Below are 24,369 nucleotides of genomic sequence, written 5' to 3' on the forward strand. Positions count from 1 at the left end.
TCAAATAAAAGTCAGAGAAATTTCATGACTATGTAAAGAGGAAAAATCTCTCTGTTGTCAAGCTAATAAGCACTCTGTATTCTATGAAAGTTAGTTTTAGAATTTCTCTAAAGATCTTAAAGAAAGAAAGATAAGTTGGATTTTGTGTCAAGTGTAGGTATTACCTACCTGAAAGCAGAAGTCTGAGTCTGGACTGTGCCACAAGATATGTGATCCTAGATGAGTTGCTTGAGCTTACTGAGCACAAATTCCTTGCATTCCCAGAAATAGCACTATATTTCTCTTCTGGTTCTTTGGAGGATGAACTGAATAATGCATATAAGAACACCAAACATTCATATATGTTGAAAGGGAAACTAGCCAACATATCCCAGAATAATATTTTTTATAGCTTGGTCATTCACTTGATGAGAAGCAGTGGGTTGATTATGTTTGGTAAGAGGAATATGGTTCATACAAGAGATTGCACATGGTTCCATGAATAAAATGAATATTGTATTTCCATGTGAAGATATCAAGGACGTGTTAGGTGTATACTGTATAGCATACATTATTCCAAAATGAATATAGCTGACACACAAGGCATTCGTTTTGTTTTTTTTTTTCCCCACAGCTTATTAAATCCTAACACCCATGTTGGACGTTCACTGACTTTTTAACATTGAATGATTGCTTTTACTTTATGAACATTAGCTTCATACATCATCACATCCACAGTCAATATCATGAGGCAGTATAGTATTTAAGTAAAAATGGAAATATTATGTTTATATTATGTTCATCCATTATCCATTTATATTTATGAACAAATCGTCAATGTGATAAAAATTAATATCACGGGCATTGTTGTAATAGGTGCGTTTGCTGTTTGTTTTTTTTCAAGCATATACTCAATACAAATAGTTTTTTCCATAGTAGTAGGACATAGTCCCATATATGTGCTAGAATCAATGTATAGCACTTAATATAGAGTACTAGATATTTGAATACAAATCTATTGAAATATACAAATGTCTCCATATATTTTACATGCACAAACATATAAAAGCATGTACCATGATATGAATAGGTATGTGAATATGCATATGCATATAGTATAATAGAGAGATTCAGCTGGACATCTGACTGTCACTATCCAGTCATAGCCCAAACTTGTCAGTTTCAATACTAAAATTAAGATATAGAAAATAGGGTTTTCTTGGGGACTTGGCTTTAAGTAAAAAATTGTGGAATTTCAGAAAGCAGTATTTTTACAAATAGCTCATAGAAGCAGATGAAAACATAGTGATGGACATTGAGACAACCACAGACAGAGAGGGAGACAGGGAGAGAGAGAGAAGAGTCTAAGAGCAAAGAAACAGACATACAGAGCAGATGAGAAAAGTGATGGAAAGCTCTGCTAATGTTGGAGTTTTCTGGTTTTAGGTGCCTAGCCTCACTCCTTCTTTTGTTTACCAGAGAACCACATATCCTTGTTGCAAACAAATTATTTTGTACCCAATTTATTCAACACTTTTCTCTTAAGATTGTCTGTGTTGAGAAGCTTTTTTTTTTTCAGAAAAGAAGGGTAATTTTGACTCATTTGTTATCTTGTTAGTGTTCTTTTGTGTTCTAAGACTTGGGTGAAATCTGGCGCTGATCAAAGGAGAGCTTTATGGAAAGGAAAATTGCAGGTAGTAAGTTCTATTGTATCCAACATCAACATTGTATTTTCTCCATGTTTAAAAGAGAAACAAAATGGTCTCAACATTTACTGAGCATTTGGTGTGTGTCAAACATTGTGCAAAGCACTTAACCTACTTTATCTCATTTCCTTGTTCAACAACCTCAGGGTTATTATTCCAATTTAATAAAAGGAGTAACTGAGACTTAACTGGATTTCCTCCTTAAGGCCTCACAAGCCTTTAGCCAGAAAGAAAATCCTGGACTCTAATAATCACTACAGGATACCTTATCACGGCCACAGACATTTCCAGGAACCAATAACATCTGAAGATATTATTGGTTAACTGTTTATCTGGCCCCAAAGTATGATCTTCAGTTATGATTGTACCCATTCTACCCCAGGTAGATGAAAATTAATGTAGTCTGCTAAAACAGCTGATTCCATGCTTGTCTATTGTATCTGTCCCAATATTTGACAATCCATTACATCCAATATTTAATGACATGGCATCAGGAAGTTTTGCTATTATTCTTGATTCCTTAAAGAGTGTATTTTTTTCTGTTATATATATAGTGGAGATAGTATAGATGTGAGTAGTGTAGTTTAAATAACACCTTTCATATCAGTATGACATAAAAGAAAATGACACCCTCTGCTAGGTCTAAATGAATAAAATCAGTTTCTTCATCTGGTGGTTCTAGTTTCTTAGGCGTTTGGTTATGGAAATGGCTCCCCTTGAATCCTCTCCAGGTCTCCATAGAGCGTGCCAGTTTTGGAATCCAGAAGGGGTCAGTTTTAAGACAGTCACATTATTATACTGACCAACCAAGTATTTAGTTCCCAATGAGCCTGGAATAAGGTTTCAGTTTGGCTCAATGTGTCAGAAGCAAACAGACATTAAATGTAAAATCCTTAGAGATTTTATAGTTAGCACAATTATATTTGGTCCAATTACATTCTGGCTGGGACTAAACTCAGTAACGTCCAACCGCTTGATAAAAGGGTGACTTATAATGTAATATTACATCTATCTACCTATGTCTGTGTTGTCTGTACAGAGAGATGCCTACAAATTAATTTTAGTTTGAACTCTGGGGTAGCCATATCCTAATGTTTAGAAGTCATGCATCAGGGTAATAGAGTAAAATTTTGCCTTAACACCATAAGTAAGGTATAGAAAATTAAATTGCATAAAGTGCAGGACAAAAATGTAAAATTCATGAAAAGTTGTTCTTTTTCAGTCAATCTGTGCTTTCAAAAAACATAAATTTAATGTGATGGGTTTTTATTCTACATATCTTTGTTGAAGATTGTATATTGTATAGAGAAAGTCCCAAATCATCATGAAGCAATTACTTCTGTAGTCTGCTCCTCCTTCCTCAAAAGGTAATAACTTTAGCCTGTTTTGATTGAAAAAGGAGACCAATGCAGAACAGGAGTCAGTTTGTTGCATTATAGTATAAACAAATCTCCCTTATAAGCATTGTATTACATGGGTTGCATTCTTGCTGGTCACAGCCCTCTGGATGAGTTATCCTGAGATTTTACTTATATTTTAGTTTTTTTTTCTCTTCAATATATTTGAGATTTAGTACTTTTATTTAATAAATTACTGATACAGATTAAAGAAATCCTAATCAGCAGAAGAAGGCAAGTTGACCTATGTCAAGCTAGTTTTCCATATTAGAATATTTTTTTACATTTATAAACAATAAGTGAAATGACACCATATAACTATGGTTATTTTCTCCTAACAAAGTATAAATTGCTACTAAACCCTAATCCACATTTTCTGACTAATCCAAGCCATCTGCCAATGAGTTTGCCAGATATTTTTATATTCTGGGTTAACACTGATGGACCATTTCATTCCTTTCTTCCTCAGGACTTGAGAGTAAGTAAATACAAGCTTAAGATCCTTAAAGGATCCTTTTATGTTCTTTAATTATGTAGCCTTCTCAAACTGCCACTTAGAAAATCCTAGTAACAGTGTGTTTTTAAACTTCAGCTCTTTTATGACTTAGCATCAGTCTCTTATATAATTGATGCTACCATATCTATGCATTGGGATCAACATCATGTTGTCTTTTGGTCACAAAGAGAACTTTACATTTAAGTCTGGAAAGAAGTGTCAAAAAGACAGATGCAGTTTTCACATTGCTTAGCAATGTTGTGTATATTTACATTCTTATGTGGTGGGTTTATCTGCTTATCTATATCAATTGGCATGAAATTTCCAAATTACAGATTTTAGATCTAATTTTCTCTGGGTCACAGTATAAAATTGGGCTAAATCTTAATTGACTCTGATATAGTTTGGGGATAACATTTATATTTGGCATAAAGAGGAAAGTCTAGCTGAGGTGGGTAGTCTAGGGTTCTAAGTTATTCTATATGTAAAGGGAATAAGCAAACAATAACTCAGCACCCTCACAGGCTTCAGACAGGTCCACTTATTTCTGGGATACACAGAAGGCAGCCTCTTGACTTTTAATAATATCTCAGTCCTACTATTGATAAAGCACCACCGGCTTACCCTCTGATAAGTGTATTTGAATTTGTCAAAAGTGAGTCACATTCTACAAGTAGATGATGGGAGAGCAATGGAGTTTATTTTCATGTTTAACAACAATTCTAATAAGAACCCAGAAGAAAGGCAACTGAAAAATTAAGTTAACTCAGGCAGAGCCCAATAAAAATCAATCACCAAAAATATTCCATAATTGATATGGTGAGTGCTGTAGACTCACAGTTCCTTAAGTAATTTATATGTAGTCAGGAAAATGACATTCAGTTATTTGTAATTTCATATTCCTGTTGTGACAGTAGATTATTAACAAATTCCTGATGAATGATTTTGAAATATCTGGGACACTTTCTAGATTAGTTTATCCGTTTGTATTATTGTATAAGACAATAGAGTTTCCAGGGTAACAACTTTAAGCAAAGGCCTAACCTTGAGCTCCTTAAATAGATGAAAATGTGTTGAAGACACTGAGTGATAAAACATTTATCACTCTGGGATTGCATCACTCTGGGATTGTCAGAATTCTGTTTAACAAAATCATAGGTTGGGGTGGTGTGATGGTGGCTCAGTGGCAGAATTTTCGTCTGCTATGTCAGAGACCTGGATTTGATTCCTGGTGCCTACCCATGTTAAAAACAAAAACAAAAACAAATAACCCATAGGTTGATATGGACCCCAGTGGATTGAATGTTGTGGATAATTTTGAATAGCACACCTGTCTCTAAATTTTGTATGTAAGAGGCAGTGTGATTTTATAACTATATGCCACAGATCCAGTGACACTGAACACTTGCAAGTGTAAGTCTTCAGAGCAGAATTTTAAGCCCTCACTTCTATTATTAAAAGTTGAGGTTACTCCATACTTTTCTGGACAATTCTTTATTACTCCTGGACTTATTCTGCTTTAGTTATTCAAAGGTTCAGGGGTCAGTAAAAATGTTAGCCTTAAAATATAAATTAAATTGGAATCAAATATATTAATTGGGGAAATTATCTTTTCATTACCTTAGAGACTATAGATTTTGATGTTTTATTTTGTTTTTGTTTTTGTTCTGCTACTCCTGAAGGATTCTTTCCCTTATTGGGTTGCAAACCATACCAATAGATGAAAAACTAACATCTTCGACCAATCCTTATTTAACCTTTGATTTTCTGCCTGAATATTATTCTTTTCTTCATAGAATGTGTACATCCTTTTGCTCACACCAACCCTCACAATCATCCTTTAAGGTTAGAGCATACATATATTTACAGTTGAGGACTCTGAGGCCCAGGTATTTCAAGTGCAATATTGAGGTTACATGGGTCATTTACAGCAAAGCAAGGGATTCAATCCAAGAAATTCTGATTTCTCATCTAGTGGAAAGGAATTCTAAACCTGACTCTGTTACTCATCATGTGTATGACTGTAGAAATGTCATATAATGTCTCAGAGTCATGGATTTCTCATCTTTAAAAATAGGGAGAATAATATCTAAGAATTTTATGGACTAGAAGTCTAGATATGAGATAATAAAAGTATAGTAGCTGGTATATAGTTGTGGCTCAATAAAAGGTAATTATTTTTATTCCTGTTGTTAATGTTATGAATATAATATTTTGTATCTTCTTAATAGGCTAAAAGTTCTTTTTTACTGATTTCCTCCAAGATATTTAACACATTTATTATAGCCATCTGAAGAACTCCAGGGACAAAAATGCTACTGATTTCTCAACTTGGAGCTATAATACTTTCCCCCAAAATACTGAATTTACTTATGGCAGTTAAGTTCTCTCTATATATATTATTGCTATTGCATTTTTAATGCATTGTGAGACAACCATGTTTTTATATATTGTTAAATATATAACAATATATAAAACCTATAAACTTTGGTTTGATTAGAAAAAATCTGTCCAATCTACATGTCCAAATAAACTGAAATGTATTCAGTATACAGAAGAATTCTTCATGGGATGGAGAGTTCCTTTAGCAAAGATAATAACTCAATCTTATCACGTGAAATCCTGCATTCTATGTGGGCTCTCAGTCCTTCCAATATTATAAAGTTCTCAAATGAAAATTACATTTCAAAATTGCCAGTGAAGTACTTAGAAGCACTTTGTTCACTTTGCTTCCAGTGCTCACAGTCCTTGTTTTGCCTTGACTTTCACTTGCTGCTTATTTTTGTCCTCTTTTCACTGCTCTTCCTCTTCTCTGGATCTCCTAAAATTAATGTGTCCTAGGGCTTAGCACCAGGACCTCTTCTACTCTCCCCTCCCCTCCCCTCCCTTCTCTTCCCATCTTTTCCTTTCCTTTTCACCTACAACAACTAACTTCTTTAGAGAACATATTGCATCGCATTATAATAAATCCCATGCATATGCTGATGACTCTTTCTCATATATATATATATATATATATATATATATATATATATATGAACGTACAAATATTTGGATATATATGACTTTAAACAGCAAACCAGCATAAAACCCTCTAATGTGTCCCCATTTCTCTCCATTCAAATGCCAAATTACTCTTACCTTCTTGGCTTTATCCTATGGTTGTTTTCCTCCTGCTTATTTTATATCAGCTCCAATTTCCAAACCACTGCTTTTTTGATACACTAGGCATACCCCTTACCTCAGGGCCTTTGCACTTTGCTGTTAGGGTTGCCTGAAATGTTCCTTCTGTGAATTTTGTTCACATTTTACCTTCTCAATGAGGTATCACTCTTTTTAAAACTGCATCTCTTCCATCAGCATTTCCAGTACATCTTACTCTGCTCAATTTTTTACCATGGTGCTGATCTTCTAAATACTAGATAATTTACTGTTATATTTATTATAATTTGTTTATATTTCTGCATTAAAATGTCACCTCCACATGAGCAGTATTGTTGTCTTTCTTCACTGATGCATACATCATACAAGTTGGCGTTGGAGTGACAGTTTGTTGCATACAATTCACATGAAACTCTTGATCAAATGGAAGAATGAATGTGTCATATCCTTGTGTTCCCACATTCTCTTATGTTTCTTCTGACAAGTGCTTTCCCTACCAGTTCTTCAATGAAGCATATGTGTCTATTATGTGGCAGACCTGACCATGGACCTCCGAAGTACAGAAGTGAATGTGATCTTATTCCTACCCTCAAGAAGCTTCTGGTCGTGTAGGAAGACAGGAAAGTAAATATTCCATTGCAGCGAGATTTCCACTGTAATAAGAAACATTTGAACTGCCCAGCACAGTGGATCCTAAGTTATACAATGAACTATAGTTAATAGTACAATTATGAAAATATGTTTTCATCAATTGTAACAAATGTACCACACCAATGCATGGTGTTAATAATATGGAGGTATGTGAGGATACTATATGTTATGTATGATTGTTCTGTAAATTTATACTTTCTATAACTAAAAGTATAAGAAATACTTGAAGAAATGATATTAAGACTTAGCTCCAGAAAATTAACTTAAGATAAACTGTGTTTCTCCATCCCCTAGTTCATCATAGCAGTCTGAAAGAGCAGCTGAGCTTTGAACAAAGGAAAGGGTGATAGAGCCCAGTCTGGTATTTAAAAGGGAAATGCCTTCATTGTCAAATTCTCAAGCTAAAACTTAGCATGTGTATTTTCTGAAAATCTGAAATATTTTCTGGTTATCGTTATTTATGTCTTCATTCATCTCTGCATGCATTCTACTAACTATTTATCACTGTTATATGGACAGTCACTCTGTAATATGTTGCATATCTGTTAAATGTTGCACATTTTCTTCTAATTTTTCAATATTCTTACTTAGTGTTTTAGTCTAATATATTGTTTGGATAAAAGTATGACTGGAAACTATTTCAGGTTGTCCAAGTTGTACAAACTTAAGAGTTGAATTTAATGTTCAGTTTTGGTGAATGAGTCTTCATTAATAAGTACATATTATTTTCAAAAAGCTAATCAGTACATATTTTAAAATATTATGGCTTTGATAAAGCTTTCTTATTTACACTTATTTATGAAAGATTAACAAATTTCATAAGTCTTCTCTCATCTTTTTTTATTTCTGTCTTACTTTTTTGAATGAATAGGTTAAGTAAAAAGAAACAGATTGTATGCCCCACACATCTTACATTTTGAGTGATATAAAAACACCTGTTCCCTTGATGTCTGTCACAAATAAATTCTAGCACTGTTTGACAAGGCTAGGTTCATTAGATGTAGGATTTTTCCTCATAGGTCTCTACAGTCAACTCAAACTACTAGTTGATCTTGTTGCCAAGGAGGATAGAAATGATAAACCATAACTGGTTGAGGTAGGCGGCAAGAAGTTAGAAATTAAATAATAACAATGTGATTGGCCCATATACTGCCTCTGCCTCTGAAGGAAAAGTGACTGAAATGTAGAGGAATGCCCCAGGTCACATTTGGTTTTACTGTTTTCACATTTAGTTCTAGAAATGAAGCAATGATTCTTTACTTCTGTTTTTTTTCTCATTTTCTTCAGTCCCCTAGGAAATGATTCTTGGCCTAGTGGTGGGATAGTTTCTATTTTCCAACACTGATTTTTCCTTCTAGTATTCCTTAAGCTAATCTCTTTAGGCTCTGGTTCATGCCATTTTCTCATTAGTCAGTCCAAATATCATTATTTTGGAACTGTGTCTGAGAACTAAGCTAAGCTTTTAATTTTGAATGTGAAATTAGGTCACTGAATTCTCAAAGCATATTCTAAACAAGGCAAGTGGGAACAGAGGACTTTGAAAGGGGTTCATGTAATAAAAGATTTTCATTGTAAGTGGTTGGCGTTGGAGTGACACAGTTTGTTGCACAGTTTATTGACTATATGGCCATAGGCAGTATTCTCTTAGTATGATTTCTACTTTTGCAAAATTGGGATAATGCCATTTACCTCTAAGATTAATTCTGATTATAAGAACTTGGCACCTCTTCAACTCTCAATCTGTGTTAATTTCTTATTCCTTAAGGTCAAGAGAGGACTCGTTTGATGAACCAGTAAATGGACACAGTCAAAATATGTCCCTTTTTAAATAAATGCAAAAAATATACACCTTATTTATTTTCTTTTCAAATAATTCTGTTTTGACCTTTATTTTAAGAATTCTTCCTGACATTGAAAACAGTTCATTTCTAAAGCTTCTTCATTACTTTTATGAAATCTGTTAATTTTTTTTCATGGGAAGCACAGTGGTATTCTGGAAAAACAAAAACCAAAAAAAACATTTGTTGTTGCAGTCAAAGTATTTAGATTTTTAACCCCCAACTCTGTCTTGTACTAAGTGACCTAAATTAAGTTACCAAGATCTCTTTGTATCAGTTTGCTCATTTATAAAATAGATGCAATAATACTATCTACTTTACACAGTGATTGTGAGGAATGCCATCTAATCAGCACATTGTCACTATTCATTCAATGCTAGTTTTGTCTCCTACTGTGCTTTGTCTGGAAAATATAATATCACCTCTATCTGCCTCACAAGTTGATGGGTAACTTATGTTAGATAAGCATATGGGAGCATTTGAAAAAGTAGTTTTATATTTAAGGAATCAGAATAGTACTAATAATTATCACATGGTCCTCTAATCATTTTTTCACAGTCTCAAAGACTTAATTCTTACATTGCTCCTCCTCCTCCCTTATTCTTTTTACCTAAATCTTGCTTTTCATGCTCTAGTCATTTTATCTGACCCCTCAAATCTCAGGATAAGGACATTCAGCAGAAGGGTGAAAGAAAATAGTCTTCCAATCTCAACTTTTATGTCAAGAAGCCTAAGAGGCTTTCCCAATCATCTCCCTCTGCCCGAACTTTGGGGAAGATTCTGAAAGACGGTTTCCTTCTATCTAGAGATTATCCAAGTCAATAGGTCTGTGGATTTGAGTTCCTAATAAAAATGTAAGTGGGCTAAAGCTAGAGTCATTCAGATTGGCTTTGGGAGCTTTTAAGTTTTGCCTCACTCAAAAAACCTGTCAAGAGAAATTCATACTTATTTTTCTCCCATGTGACTCCTATGAAACTAAATTTGGGTTTAAGAATTACCCTGTCAAATATATTTATTCATAGTTCATCTTTTCTTTTATGTTGTTATTGGTTTGATCAAGTGAGGGTGAGCATTGTGGTTGGTATGGAAATTTCATGAAGGTGAGAGATGTTTCTTGGCATTACAGATCAAACCAGGAGGTAAAGTCATAGAAAAAAAATAGGGTCTAGAATGTTCTATGTTCTCATTAACCCATTCAATTAACTGTAGATTAAGCCCAGAAAACCCATTTTTATATGTTATATACCATTCATTCTCCTTGCCTGTATTGCGTATCATCTCCAATTTTTTGTTTTGTTTGTTTTTGAGGGTTTTTTTTTGTTGTTGTTGTTGTTGTTGTTACATTTTTGCATCTCCAGCACCTGGCAGAGTATCTGGAACACGGTAGATACCGAAAAAAATTGTTGACTAAATGTTAACATGCCTGTGAATGTTCCTTTGGAACCTTCAAATATGATTTGGACTACATTTAATCATCAGTTATATCTGCTCTAGAAAGGGTTTTTATGTAATTAGAATATTGGTTTAGTAGCATCCACTTACCTTTCCAATTTCAGATTCTTTGAGATTCCCCAAATGAAGTATACAAGCAAGCTAAAGGGTAAGATTGCTGGCCTTTGCCCTCAAAGGTTTGAGAATTTTAATTATCTAAAGCATTATTTTGGGGTCTTGTGATAATGGTTAACCTTTTGCATTTATAGCAAATAGGATAATACTATTAGTGTAAACCTGGCTCATTATTGAAAAGATTATAATTACATAAATTAATCATTCTAATGTCACTCTATCCTTATTATCCTGACCAATGGCATAATTGACCTATAAATATTTATGAGTCATCTTTATATACCTAGAACAATACAAGGAGTAATGACACTGTTATGATTGGAAGAATGATAGAATTATATCCTCTGATATGATGAATTAAGAAAAAGTTTGTCATTTTTATTCATTTATGGACTACTTATAGGATAGAAATGTATGTGGTAGGTGGGACTATATAGTTTGTTTCTTTAGCATTACATTCAGTTTGACTTTATCGTGAAAGAGGAAATGCACAATGTCATGTATATCACATTATATGCAATTTTACATAAAGAGGACTAAAGAGAGGTTCAATGATTGTATCTTGTTAAAGGAGGCAAAGAAATGTGGTTGGGCATATGGTCCTTCTAAGAGACAGTGCTTTGCATGGCTAAGTATGTAGACTCTGAATTACAACAGACTTGGACTTGAAGCCTGGTTCCACATCCTGAGCTTTAAGAAAGTGATAATAACCCTACTTTAATGAGGTATTATTGTGAGAAATACATATTACAATGTGAAATATTCAAAGCTTCTGGTACCTAGTGTTATGTAGAGATCAACTATTATCTCCTATATTCAATTCCCTACTCTAGATGTTTACTGTCTAATAAGATAGCCACTAACCATATATGGCTATTTTAATTTACATTGAAATTAATTAAATTTAAGTAAAATAAAAAATTTAGTAATCAGTAGCCCCATGTGACACAGAGAACATTTCCCACATCGCAGAACCTTTCTGTTAGTGCTGTTCTGTAGTATTACTATCAGATACATCAGTGTGATGTGGCTGCTTCTTGTCATGTGAACTTCTCTTAGATATATTTGAACACAGAAATGCCAACTTCCCCCATTCCCTGTGTAACTGCTAACAATAAGCACTCTTAAATAAGTACAGAACTTTATCTCTTACTTAGAAACAAAGATAAAAGCAAAATTTTATTCAACATTATCAGTAGATTATGAACTGTGCCTTAAAAGATAGCTAGGTTTTGTCAGTGGTAGAATGCCCACCTTTCATAAAGAGACCAGGGTTCAATTCCCAGACCGTGAATTTCCCCCCCCCACCTCACCCCCCACCAAAGAAAAGATACTTAGGATTTGGAATGCTTAGAAAGAGAAGGACTTGAAGAAAACCTCCACAGTGGACGGCGTTTCAGAGTTCGGCTTGAGTGTGGCCAGGTGGATACAAAAGTGATCCTGTTTTAAAGAAGTAAAAAGAATATGCTTAGGATTAAAGTAAGTCATTTTTTTCTTGGGAGAATGGAGCCACATTAAGGAGGGATTCTAAGGCCTGGCAGACGTTTAAAATGATGTGACACACAACCAAAATACCTATAATGAAATAATGAACAAAACTAAGATAAAGATAAAAATGGGATCTAAAATTGCATGTGATAGGTGAATAGATAGGGATAAAATATCATAAAATGTTCATGGCAGAATTGATTTGTTGGTATAGGGTGCCTCATATAAAATTCTTTAACTTTTCTCTGTATTTTAAAGTTTTCATGGTAAAATATTGGAAAATTTGCATGTAGACTATGATTTCAACTTTGCGCTAATTGTATCTGAAAGAAAGACTGAAATGAAATGACAAGAATGTGTATTTATACTAAAAAAAAAGTTTCATTTATTCATTTTTCTTGGTTATAATAATTTAAAAACTTTTAAAATGAAAAGACAAAGATGTCTAAATTTAGTTTGGAAAGAAGGAATTCATGATCACAATATAGGAGCATGAAGGCTTGGGCATTAACTAGCTATATGACTTTATGTTAATTGCCTAATCTTAAACTATCTGCATTTCAGTTTTGTTATTTCTATGCTGTGACTGATAATATACAACTTCTTAGGTTGTCATGAGGATTGAATGTTTTAATACATGTAAAGTGTGTAGCATAGGGCCTACACGCAGTAAATACTGGTTAATATTTTAGGAAACTGAGATTTTAGAGGAAAAAAAATACAAATACTGCCACCCCCCTGTATTAGGCTTGTATAGAGAAACAGAACCAATGGGAGATATCCATAAGTACGAGATTTATAAAAGTGTCTTACACAACCATAGGGATACAAGAGTCCAAAATCTGTAGGGCAGGCCATGAGACTGGCAACTTCAATGAAGGATGTCAGTAAAGTCCATAGGAAAGGCTCGCTGTATGAAGAAGTGAAAATTCTCTCCTAAAAGTCTTCAAAAGATTGGATCAGATTCAACTGCTTAGATTTTCTCATTTGTGGAAGGCACCTTTAGTTGATCATAGATGTACTCAGCCACAGATGCAACCAACTGACTTATGATTTAATTAACTAGCCTTCTGGTTTATCAACCAACAATAATACATCCTTGTAATAATGGTTAGGCCAGTGCTTGCCTGACCAGACACCTGGGCACCATCACCTGGCCAAGTTGACACTAGAACGTAACCATCACAGTCACCCCTTGTCAACCTGGCAGCTATACACAGTACTGGTGGTAGGTGTCACCTAACATATATGTGCATTTCCGGTTGTATGCAGCAGTTAAGTAGGTGAAATGTGTGACTGTTATTGTGGTGTTGTGTGGAAATAAGGAATGTGTCATCACAATATAGACACATGGAGGCTTAGCTATTAACTAGCTGCACAATTTTACTGTTAATTAACTATCTAAATGTCCATTTCATAATTTGTGAACTGTGACTAATAATAGCAGCAACTTCCAAGGTTGTTGTGAGGATTGAATGTTTTAATATATGTAAAGTGCATTGTATTTTAATGCATTAAATGCACTAAATTTCTCCAGAATAGGGTAACATTCACTCTTAAATTTGATATCCTGTAGCTCAAATACTTTAATATGAACAATACAAATTATGTCATATGATGAGAAAAAAAAACAAGATATTTGCTTTATGAACAAATACAAACTCACAACAAGATAGGGAGGAAATATTCATACCATCAAATGCCCCAACCCCCACTGCATTTATTTAGCAAGTTGTGTATTTTTTAATGCCTGGAACCAAGATAACTTTTTTTAATGAACTATATTTTTTTCCTTAAAGCTTGCTAAATATGTTGAAGAGCTTGGAAAAGAGATTTACAAGTGGTGGATCAAACGTTATTGGTGAAGGATTGCTGCCCTCAGAGGAAGTCAGAAGTAGATTAAATTTGCCACAGAACACCCTTTGATCCTGCTGGTTTATAGAACAAAAGACTTCTATAGCTGTTAGCCTATTAGGATTCCCTGGGGACAGAACTTGATCAGGAATAAAACACTATGTAGAAAAGTGAAGCACAGAGAACGAGCTATCTCTCGAGGTTCAGTGAATGATTTTTGTGCTGTCATTGATTTCTTCACCTTGAACAACGGTAAGAGTTTGTATAAATTCAGCACAGAGCTCTCCATGCAGTTGTTTATAGCTTCAACTTTCAAACTTTTCATCACAGAAAGCTCATTTTCTCTTTCTGGGCTACATTTGGCATTGAAAGAATAACTTATTCCATGTAGGTTGGAGAAGGTGCTAAGATTATGAACTATAATTTAAATATATGTCCTATCTTTTCCTAAGCCCAAAGAAAAATATATGGAAGATTCCTTTGATCCCTTTACTTATTTGTAAATAAACATGCAACATGCAATAATGGACTGTCTTTTATGGGTTAATTTGTAGGTATTCCCTGGCTAACAAATCCTGAACCAGGTATTTCCATATATAACAATGGTCAGACTATCCAAGCGGCAAAGTTTGCCTCAGAGTCTTCATTGTGTCACTGAGAGCTGGAAAGCCAGGGCTATCTGCCAGGATGAGACAATGAAGAAGGTAAAGACATACCTGTGTTCATTGAAGTGCTTTGTTCCATTCTTGTCACAACATTCTTGGACAACTACTTGGGATAGCAAAACAATAGATTCTATTGTTCTATGGAGGGTTATACCTACCTGAATCATGTCTAACCTGACAGTGTATAGCTGGGTTTGTAGTGTTAGAAAAATAAAAATGCCTCCTAGCCATGAGACATAAGTGAGTATACTCCTTTCCATCACTGTTTTTTTTAAGCTTTATAACATTCCTTAAAGGTAGAAATAATACTTCCATCAAATCTCTGTACATGGAGATTAGTAGTGGCGGAGATATAGTGAATATTAAATACAACTGTGTTGAATAAATGAATGAATGAGATAATTGATACATTCATTTCAATTATTATTTCAGTATTTTCTAGAAATTTGGACTTTTCTACATCATTTTTAATGTAAAATTGTTTGGGAAATACTGATTTTAAAAAGGATTATATATAACCTGTTTTTAAGTTAGATCTGCCTTTATAGTTTTTAGAAATAATGTTTTCCAATTATAAATATAATTTTTTAAGTGACAATTACACATTTCTCCTATCCTCCACAAATGACCACAGTTAACATATTGGGATACATTTATACTTGTTTCTTTGTATTACAAAACACACACAATTCAAATAGAATAATATTCTAAGAGATGACTATGCCATGATTCATTTAACCCATCCTCTGTTGATGAGCATTTAGGTCGTTTCTAACTTTGTTGCTATCTTTTATGATTAAAAGTGAATATTCTTTTAGCCAAATTTCTGCTCATGTCAAAGATAGATTCACTGAAGTGCAGTATGATTTTTAATTTTTTTTTTGCTTTCGGAAGAAATGTTATGTTGCTTTGGAATCTGAGGATTATAATAATCTAATCCACATATGCTGAAAGTGTTAATTCCCCATTAAAGATTTAAAATGCAGTTGTTGCAAAACCAAAATTTGTCACTGAAAGTATCCTAGAAGAAGCATTTCTTTTATTATCTTTGAGATGGACACTATATTTACTCACATCGCCATCATATAATTGCAGCTTTTAGAGTTTGGTATATATTAGAAGTCTAAGCTCTAACATTAAAGGTCTTTTATGTTTCACTATGTCTATATGACATTTATACTTTCTTCCAGGCCTTGAAAGTTGCCATTAAGTAGTGGTGATTTGTAAATAGCCACAGTAACTCTCTTTGTTGCTATTCAAAATAAGAGAGAAATAGACAAGTAGACTAATTGTTTATATAACATAATGAAAGCATAAAGCATGGCAAGAGTAAAATAATAGGCTGATTCTTGAGCTACACTGTTTAATGTATATGCACATGAGTGTGTGTATGGTGTGAAAGAGAAAAGAGAAGATTGAGAGACAGAGAGAAGAAGGCAGAACAGGTGGAGAAGGAGAGAAGGAGGAACCAGTGTGAATATGAATAGCAAGAGAATTTAATTCCTACTCTTGAGTCATTTTTGCCTCATTGGATCTTTGTACCCAGATTTCTCTTCTTCCCATCTTTGGTGGTTTTGAGCTCTGAACCCCATGTTTAAGTAAACATGCCAGTTAAAAAAATGCATTTATCTGTCTGTGGACCTATTGTAAGAATCTTTTGATGAGGTTACTTCAGTTAAGGTGTTGTCCACCTCAATCAGGATGGGTCTTAATCCAATACTGTAGTCCTTTACAAGGGGAATGAAATTCATACAGATAAGGAGAAAGTCATGGGAAGCGAGAGGCTCAGGTCCACAAAATCCAGAGAAGAATGGAGAGGCCAGGAGAGGCCACCATGGGCATTGTCATGTGACAGAGGTGTCAAGAACCAAGGGTCACAGGCAACAAACTCCAGAATGTCAGTCTTTGGGAACAAAGCATCACCTTGATGATGCCTGGATTTGAACTTTCTCTTAGCCTCAAAACCATGAGATAATAAACCATGTTCAAAACAACCCATTGCAATGGTATTTGTTTGAGGTGCCGGAAATTAAAACATCATCTTAATTTTGTCCACATCTTTCCACTGTTTAATTTACTCTTATCACTATATTCCCATCTATTCCCATCTTTTGGATTATTCTAATGACATCTAGATCTTACCTCTGATCAATGTCTTTTTGTTTTTCTACCTCAGCCAATTTTTTTCTACTTCTTTCAGCCACCTTATTTTTTCAAGTGACAGTAAAGTATATAATTTGCCAAAGGCAACTTTGTTTCCTCTTATTTTCTAATGTGGGGACTTCTTCAAAAAGTTCTTCAAAGAAAACCAGTCTCTGATTTCCCCTTTCCACACCATTCTCCTTGATCTTATGACTGTTTTTCTTTCTTTTATTCCAGCAATTTCCAACCCTATACCACAAACCTAGTCAAAATACCTTGATACCTGATGAGACTCCATAAGGAGCTGATGAAAATGAACACTTATCCATTGGGTTAGGGCAAGCTACAAAAGGAGTGGTGCTTAAGTGGCAAAAGCCACTGAACTCCACCAGAAGTTCTCCAAATGATTGCATTGGGTCTTGCCCTGTGTACCACTCCCTCCCTGCTCCTGCCCTTTGATTGTTGTGAATTCTGATCTCACTCTCCTGATATTGGTTATTGTGAGCCAACTCTCTTGAAGTCTTAGCATTCTCTTTAAATGTTTTCTCTCATTTGGATATAGCTGCTGTGGGCAATCTCAATCTCTCTCTCTCTCTCTCTCTCTCTCTCTCTCTTTGCCTCCCTCCCAGCCATCTTACTCGGAGCAGTTCAACCCCTCTTGGAAGCAAAACACAGAGAGAACAATAAGTGGGCATTTTCCATCTAAATGTTTAAATCTTTAGGTAATTTTATTTTTCCAGATCTTCCTATTTTATGATGGTTCTGGGTTGTATTGCATAAAGTAAAATAAACTATCAAAACAGCAAAAACATGAAATGTTTTACATATTGAAAATGGAAGTTACTGTACATGTATAGATTCAAAGCTTATACTCTACAGATTGGTACTATTGGGAGTTCTAGGCATGGTCTTCTCATTCTGGTTCTTCTCCAAGGTAAAGTTTTCTAATTCTGCCAAATTTCACGTGCATACGTTTGCATGTTGAATTTCCTATTAGACTGCACAGAGAGTCTGTAGTGGAGGCTAGCTAATCCCTGTGATCTATCTTTTTATTTTTTATTTTGCCTGATCTTCCTAAGGAATATTTCCTGTTGTACTCCTTGACCTAAAAATGAAGTGATGGTAAGTAAATAGAATCTCTCTGGTAATTCTTCCACACAACACTATTTTAATCCAATGTTTACTACATCCAAGGAGGCTGAATCACTGGCCATTCTCCACAGCCCTCAACCACTGACCTCCTGAATATGCTCAGCCTGAACTCCTGGAATACAGAGGCAGATAGAGCTATTTTAAGGGATAATTCCCCATGCTACCACTTGGTCCTGCTACACTAAACAGCTTCTCTGCTTGAAAAACAGAATGCTGAAGTCATAATGGGATTTTCAGAGTATCAGAATCAGCATTTCCTAAACTGTGCTTCACAGAAATGCTATCATTCTAGGAGATGGTGACATTAAAAAAGGAGGGGAAGAGGAGATTCTGTGACAAGTTTATTAACAAGTTTTTTGTTGTTGTGGGACCTCTCAGAACCTTTACTATGTTAAGGGGATTGTGAATCTTGAATAAAACGCATGGAATATGCAGCATTTCCCAAACCTGATTACAATGCATACACTATGCAGAATAGTTCTGGAGAAACCAATGTGGTTCCAATGTTTCATTTTACAAATAAAGAAATAGTGCCACTCTTAAGACAAAATGCCACTTAACTTTAACAAAAATCAGGGCCCAGTTTGAAAGTGTTAAAAACTCATTTGAATCTACAGGAGCACACAGCCCGTCTTCCTGTTTAACATTATAACTTTTGGCACTGGTGGTTCTTTCATGACTCCAGATCCTGTTTTCTCCCATCACCATCCAGAGTTATATACAGCTTCATACAACCCCATGCCAAGTCTCCTTTCATTTATGTAATGGAGAAGAGCAGCCCAGAACCCCCATTTTTATGCTTGTGTAATTTGATACATAATCATCTTCATTACTTGCCAAGATCTCACTTTATTCAATGTGAATAGAAAGAGTGACACACTGATAGTAGCATAGAATAATTTCATTTTTAACCAATTGCTTTTATCAAATTGTTCACTTATAATAAATATAACATTCTTTATATTTCACAAAATTAGGGCAAAGATTTGGGAATTATTTGGTGATTAGAACTTAAGAAAGGTTGTTTCAAAAATAAAGATTAAATAGTTTTGTATTTAAATGCAAAATGGATCTTTACTGTATCTGCATTTAAGAATCACATAATGTATGTTTCAAAGAGTTAATAGGATTTCTAGTGTGGTAGAGAGGACAATATTAATAGGAAATGATGCTTTCTTTCTGTTTTTGTATGCTGTATGGTGGGCTCACATTTCATTCATTATTTTTCAGTGTGAGTATCCCATTATTGCAGCACCATTTGTTGAATATTTATGTTTGTTTGTCTGTTTGTTTGTTTTGCTTGTTCATGTGTTTTTTGGTGAAGTACATGGACTGGAAATCAAACCTGGGTCTCGAAAGTTCAATTGACAAACTAGAGTTATTCGTAATTAGATATTTGTCAGGTAGGTGTTACTAAACAATAAATGAATTTAGCCTGTTTTATCAAGGAACACCACTGACAGTATTTGTTGCCAATGATAAAATTTGAGTTTTCAAGTAAAAATTAGAATTTCAAAAATCTTTTGTGTGCCACTGTAAGCCTCAAAGTTTCCTAATTCTGAAAGGATTTTCTGAGGAAAATGGTGTTCATATTAACTAATGTAATATTTTAGTATTGTATAATTAGATGTATAATTATTTTAAAATGTCCACTATTTGGCAAACTGGTATTTGCCAGATGACTAAGGCATGACATCACAAACTTATGCATGGGTTAAAGATCCATTAACTGTAAGAGATAGACCAATGGGTTTTAATATACCAGAGAATGTAAAGTTCACTGATGTGGTTTCAGATTCTGCATTGCAACTAACACTTGAAACGATTATTCATAGAATGATGGTGTATGACCAAAGAAGAATATCCATATGAAAAGTCTATGAAAATATTCACCCCTTTTCCAAAACCATGTCTGTGCTAGACTGGATTTTTTCATATGTTTCAACCAAACTAATATGTGACATAGGATGAATACAGATTGAATCTGGCTGCCTTATATTAAGACAGACTTTAAACAGCTTTGGGAAGAACAAAACTACCACTGTTCTCACCAGTATTTTTGTTTTGGAAATATAATTATCTTTCATTAAAAATTTTTAGGTTATGTGTTGTAGGTTTATGTTTTTAAACTAAAATCCATATGAATGATTACTTGATAATTGTTTGAAAGATTTTAAAATGTTCTCATGTCCAATGCAAATTGATATAACTTATGTACATTGAAGCTTTTTCAGAGTCTGCCATAATTTTAAAGCACATAAGTAGGTCCTGAGTTATAAAAGTTTGAGAAGTGTTGATTTAATATAACTTCCTACATCCTCACTGCCATGCAATTTGATTCAGGCTCATAGCAGTCCTGGATTGGCAAACAATTCGAGTATTAACAATACATGTTCAAGAATACACCTGCTTTTTAATGAAGCAATAGACTCAGACCAATCTAGGTAATCAATTTCTTGCCTCTTTTAGGGCAAGTAACCTTTTTTTGCATTTCACAATGCTAGCCATTGACTATCCTGGAATAGTCATTTATCCACTCAAACATTTGAATCTCTATTGTGTGCCAGAGCTGCTGATGTTGCAAATATATATTACATCATTCTTTTAATTTAATATTTAAAATAATATTATGAGGTTAGCTATTTGAATCATTTACCAATTGCTTATTACTGCGTAGTAAACTTTCCCAAAATTTAATGATGTAAAACAAAGATAATTTTAATGCTCATAATTTTTTTGGTCTGGGCTCAGTCATTGGCACTTCTGCTTCTCTTTCCTGAGTCATTCATGTAGCTGTAGTCATCTGACAGCTTGACTGGGTCTAGATGGTGCAAGATGCCACTTACGTGTCAGGTATCAGAAAGGCCAAGTGCCTACTGAAATCTGGTGTAGCTTCTTTTTAGGGTGGTAGATTATTTCCAAAACAGCAAGAGCAGAAGAGGCAAGGCCTCTTATTTCTAGACTCAGAAGTCACAAAATGTCACCTCCTCCACATTCTTTTGGTCACACAAGTCACAAGGAAAGCCTAGGTTTAATAAATGGAGAAGTACACTCCACCTCTTCAAACATGAGAATGGCAAAAGTGACAATGCAAAGGGTGTGTGTAGAAAGATGGCAGGATTATTGGAGCCATTTTTTGAAAGCATTACTTCACAATATCATTAGCTTCAGCTCCCTTAGGGGTTTGGGCACTGGTTTTTCTATTGTCAAAAACCACACACTCTTAACCACTATAATATATAGATAGAGATTTAGTCCATTATTTTAATTCTAGGAAGAATGTCAGATAGTGCTTTGGTTCTCCTGCCATCTTTGTTTCTCTGCTACACTAAATGACACTTCCTATCCAATATCTCTACTGCCACTCTCTGTATGATGCTTGATGTTTTGTTATATGCACACATGTTTCTTTGACAAATGTGTTCAAGGAGTGTTGTTGGGGATCCTTGAGTTGGACTGAATGCTATAAAACTTTGATAAACTTATAAACTTTTCAAGGATTATACAAAGGGATATCAAAATATTCTTGGGTATTAAACAGCTTGTTATGTAGGAAGGACAGAAGGACAAAGAAGGACTTCTGCTTACAGCAGTGGATTAAGGGAAGACCTGGGTTTGGAAATCAGAACTATGATATCTAGATATCAAAAATTGGCACATGACTCAACCATAACCTCAATTCTCCATTCATAAATTGGACATAATATATTCCATTTCTGTCCAGAAAGTTTATGAATATTAAGTGGGATAATATATATAAGGTTAATAAGATGTAAGAACTCAACAAAAGCTATTACCCATTTTATTATAAATAATTGTGATAGTCATACTAATTTCATAGGTTTTTTTTTGGGAGTAAATAAAAGAAGTGGAAAGTACCTCAAAGAATGGTTAATTCTTCATTCTTTTACTTCTTCATTTTTTTCACCTTCCCCACTCCTAAACTATAAATTCTATAGCAAGGCCCTGTGAAGGAAGCAGAAATAATGCATGTACTTTATCAAAGAGAATTCATTACAAAGGGTTATTTAAATAATTGTTGGATAACTGGAGGAAGAAAAGGGGGTTCCTGAGGCTATATAGAGATAGTGGGGGAATAAAAGGAAGTATTGGGGTTCTAATTGCTTGCAAGGGAGACCCAATCAATGAATACCCATACTTCTTGGATGTGGAGCTACATGGCCAGTGTTGGTATCACAGGAACTCAGAGCAGAAGCCTCAGGAACTTGAATTTAAGAACTCTCAGGGAGAAAAACAAGCTTTCTGGCACTGGCACATCTGCCTCTGAGAGAGTAGGGTGATATTGATCTGGAAGGACTAGAAAATTCTGCAGACAGAAACTGACTACCACCAACAGGGTAAAGGATGGTTGCTGAGGCAGTGCTAATGATAAATGAAGAGGAAGAAATGAGCCCTTTTCTCTCCATCTCCTGCCCCTCAGACACCTGCCAGTGCCCATTACTGCAGGAACTAAGTGGAATCCAGTTGACATAGGAGAAATGTGTTGTGCAAAGTCCCAGGCCTCAAAGTAGAATATATTAGAGTAGATTTTGGACTAAGAGACAAAAGCTTAAAAATGGAGAAATTCTGAGGTTGCATTTATTGAAAGGGAAATTATAGGGGCCTCCTTTGTTCAAAGCTTGTACCTGAAGTATTGATATCCCAGTTGGTATCTCTTCAAGTAGACTGAGATGTCAGCATTATTTAAAAAAATGCAGTGGACACTTTTTCATATCTAGTTTTTGACAGAGAGACCCACTGTGTCATCTAGTACAAATGTAAGCACTATTTTTACAGAAATAGAAATACAGGAAGCTACTAGGAGAGCAAAGCAACAGAATTTGTTCTGAAGTGACTAATCTGAAATTGATCACTATTTCATGGCTCCTTAAGCTTGGGATGTTTCACACAATCTGGTGTTCAATGTTTTCATTAGTGTGATTTGCATAACAAGGCTTTTATTTATTTATTTATTTATTTATTTTTTAAAGGATTCTGTTATATTGAAAGCAACATATCTTTTAAAGGATATAAGGACCAGGCTGATGAATAAGTATCGTTTCATTGTATTTTATGTGATTGCAGTGGAATTTCTGATAGTAAATTTCACTTGTAAAGGGTAATCTTTGTGTGTGTGTGTGTGTGTGTGTGTGTGTGTGTATGAGAGAGAAAGAAAGAGATGTGTCTAATATTAACCAGCATTAAAATTGCTAAGTTTTTGCTATAGAGCATAATACCTGGTAAATTTATGAATAAAGTTACAGTTTGCAAAATTGTCAAGGTGAGAATATACATAAAGTATATTTTTCATAATAATTATATTAAAGTGACTATTGGCAATAGATAAATGTGTTTAAATGTTATAAAGTAGTTTATTTTATGCATTCATCTTTTACAATATCCACATACATCTTTAAAGAAGAAAAGCTATTATATTCAAAGTATTTTTTCTTTTTCTGACACACTATTTCTAACTTGATTGCTCTCTCCCTTTCTTTTACCATCTTTATGCTTTTATTGATATTCAGTTCATTTATTTTGTAACAGATTGACTGAAAATACTGTTGGATGTGGAAATTTTTTTATAAGCTAATTATTCTTTTCTAATATGTATTTAAGAATACCTACTGACTTACCAAAAGCCATAATGAAATTCATTATGTGAAAAGGCAAGCAATAAGAGCATCATCAGAGATGGATACATCAAACGAGATTGTGAATCTGCAGCCTAGAAAGACATACACATTTTTTTTCAGAATAAGGGTAAAAGCTGCCAGATGGGAAATGACACTATTATTGGAAGGCATTAAGTGTTTTTTCCTGTATTCCCATGAGTTCTTCTTTCATTTTGTTTAGAAAATCCATCGGCGATAGTCTCAAGATGTAGACCCCTTATATGTGAAGTATCCCAGATGAAGTTGGAGCATCCGCATTGAAATTACTTTATGTTGTGGTAAGGTGAAATTATTCTTAATATGTTGGCTCTGGAGAATGGATTGAGAAATTCTCCTACATATGCACATGCTTACACACACACATATGCATGCACACATTTGTGTAGTAACTTTTTTTATGATGGCATTTTATCTTATGAACAGATAATGAAATAATAATTATAAAGATTTGTAATCTTTGGGATTTGAAAAACAGCTTTTAAAAATTATTTTTCAATGATAATTTCTGCTCCTGAAGTAGAATGGGGAAGAATCAGGAACTCAGTTTTGTTATCAATTTCCTAATATGTGCTATGTGCATTATTCATGTTAGTTAATA

The 24,369-nt window shown here is 34.3% G+C and overlaps 1 long non-coding RNA gene across 1 annotated transcript in view; it reads left to right on the forward strand.

The window, feature by feature from the left end:
* LOC143660633 (uncharacterized) overlaps positions 1–24,369 on the forward strand; it is a 407,362-nt gene that overhangs the window by 203,948 nt on the left and 179,045 nt on the right. Inside the window, exon 2 of the long non-coding RNA XR_013164152.1 lies at positions 23,953–24,049. This is a non-coding gene — a long non-coding RNA (uncharacterized LOC143660633). The remainder of the gene's footprint in view (positions 1–23,952; positions 24,050–24,369) is intronic.

The sequence above is a fragment of the Tamandua tetradactyla genome, chromosome 2 (assembly GCF_023851605.1).
Source record: "Tamandua tetradactyla isolate mTamTet1 chromosome 2, mTamTet1.pri, whole genome shotgun sequence".
NCBI classification, from domain to species: Eukaryota; Metazoa; Chordata; class Mammalia; order Pilosa; family Myrmecophagidae; genus Tamandua; species Tamandua tetradactyla.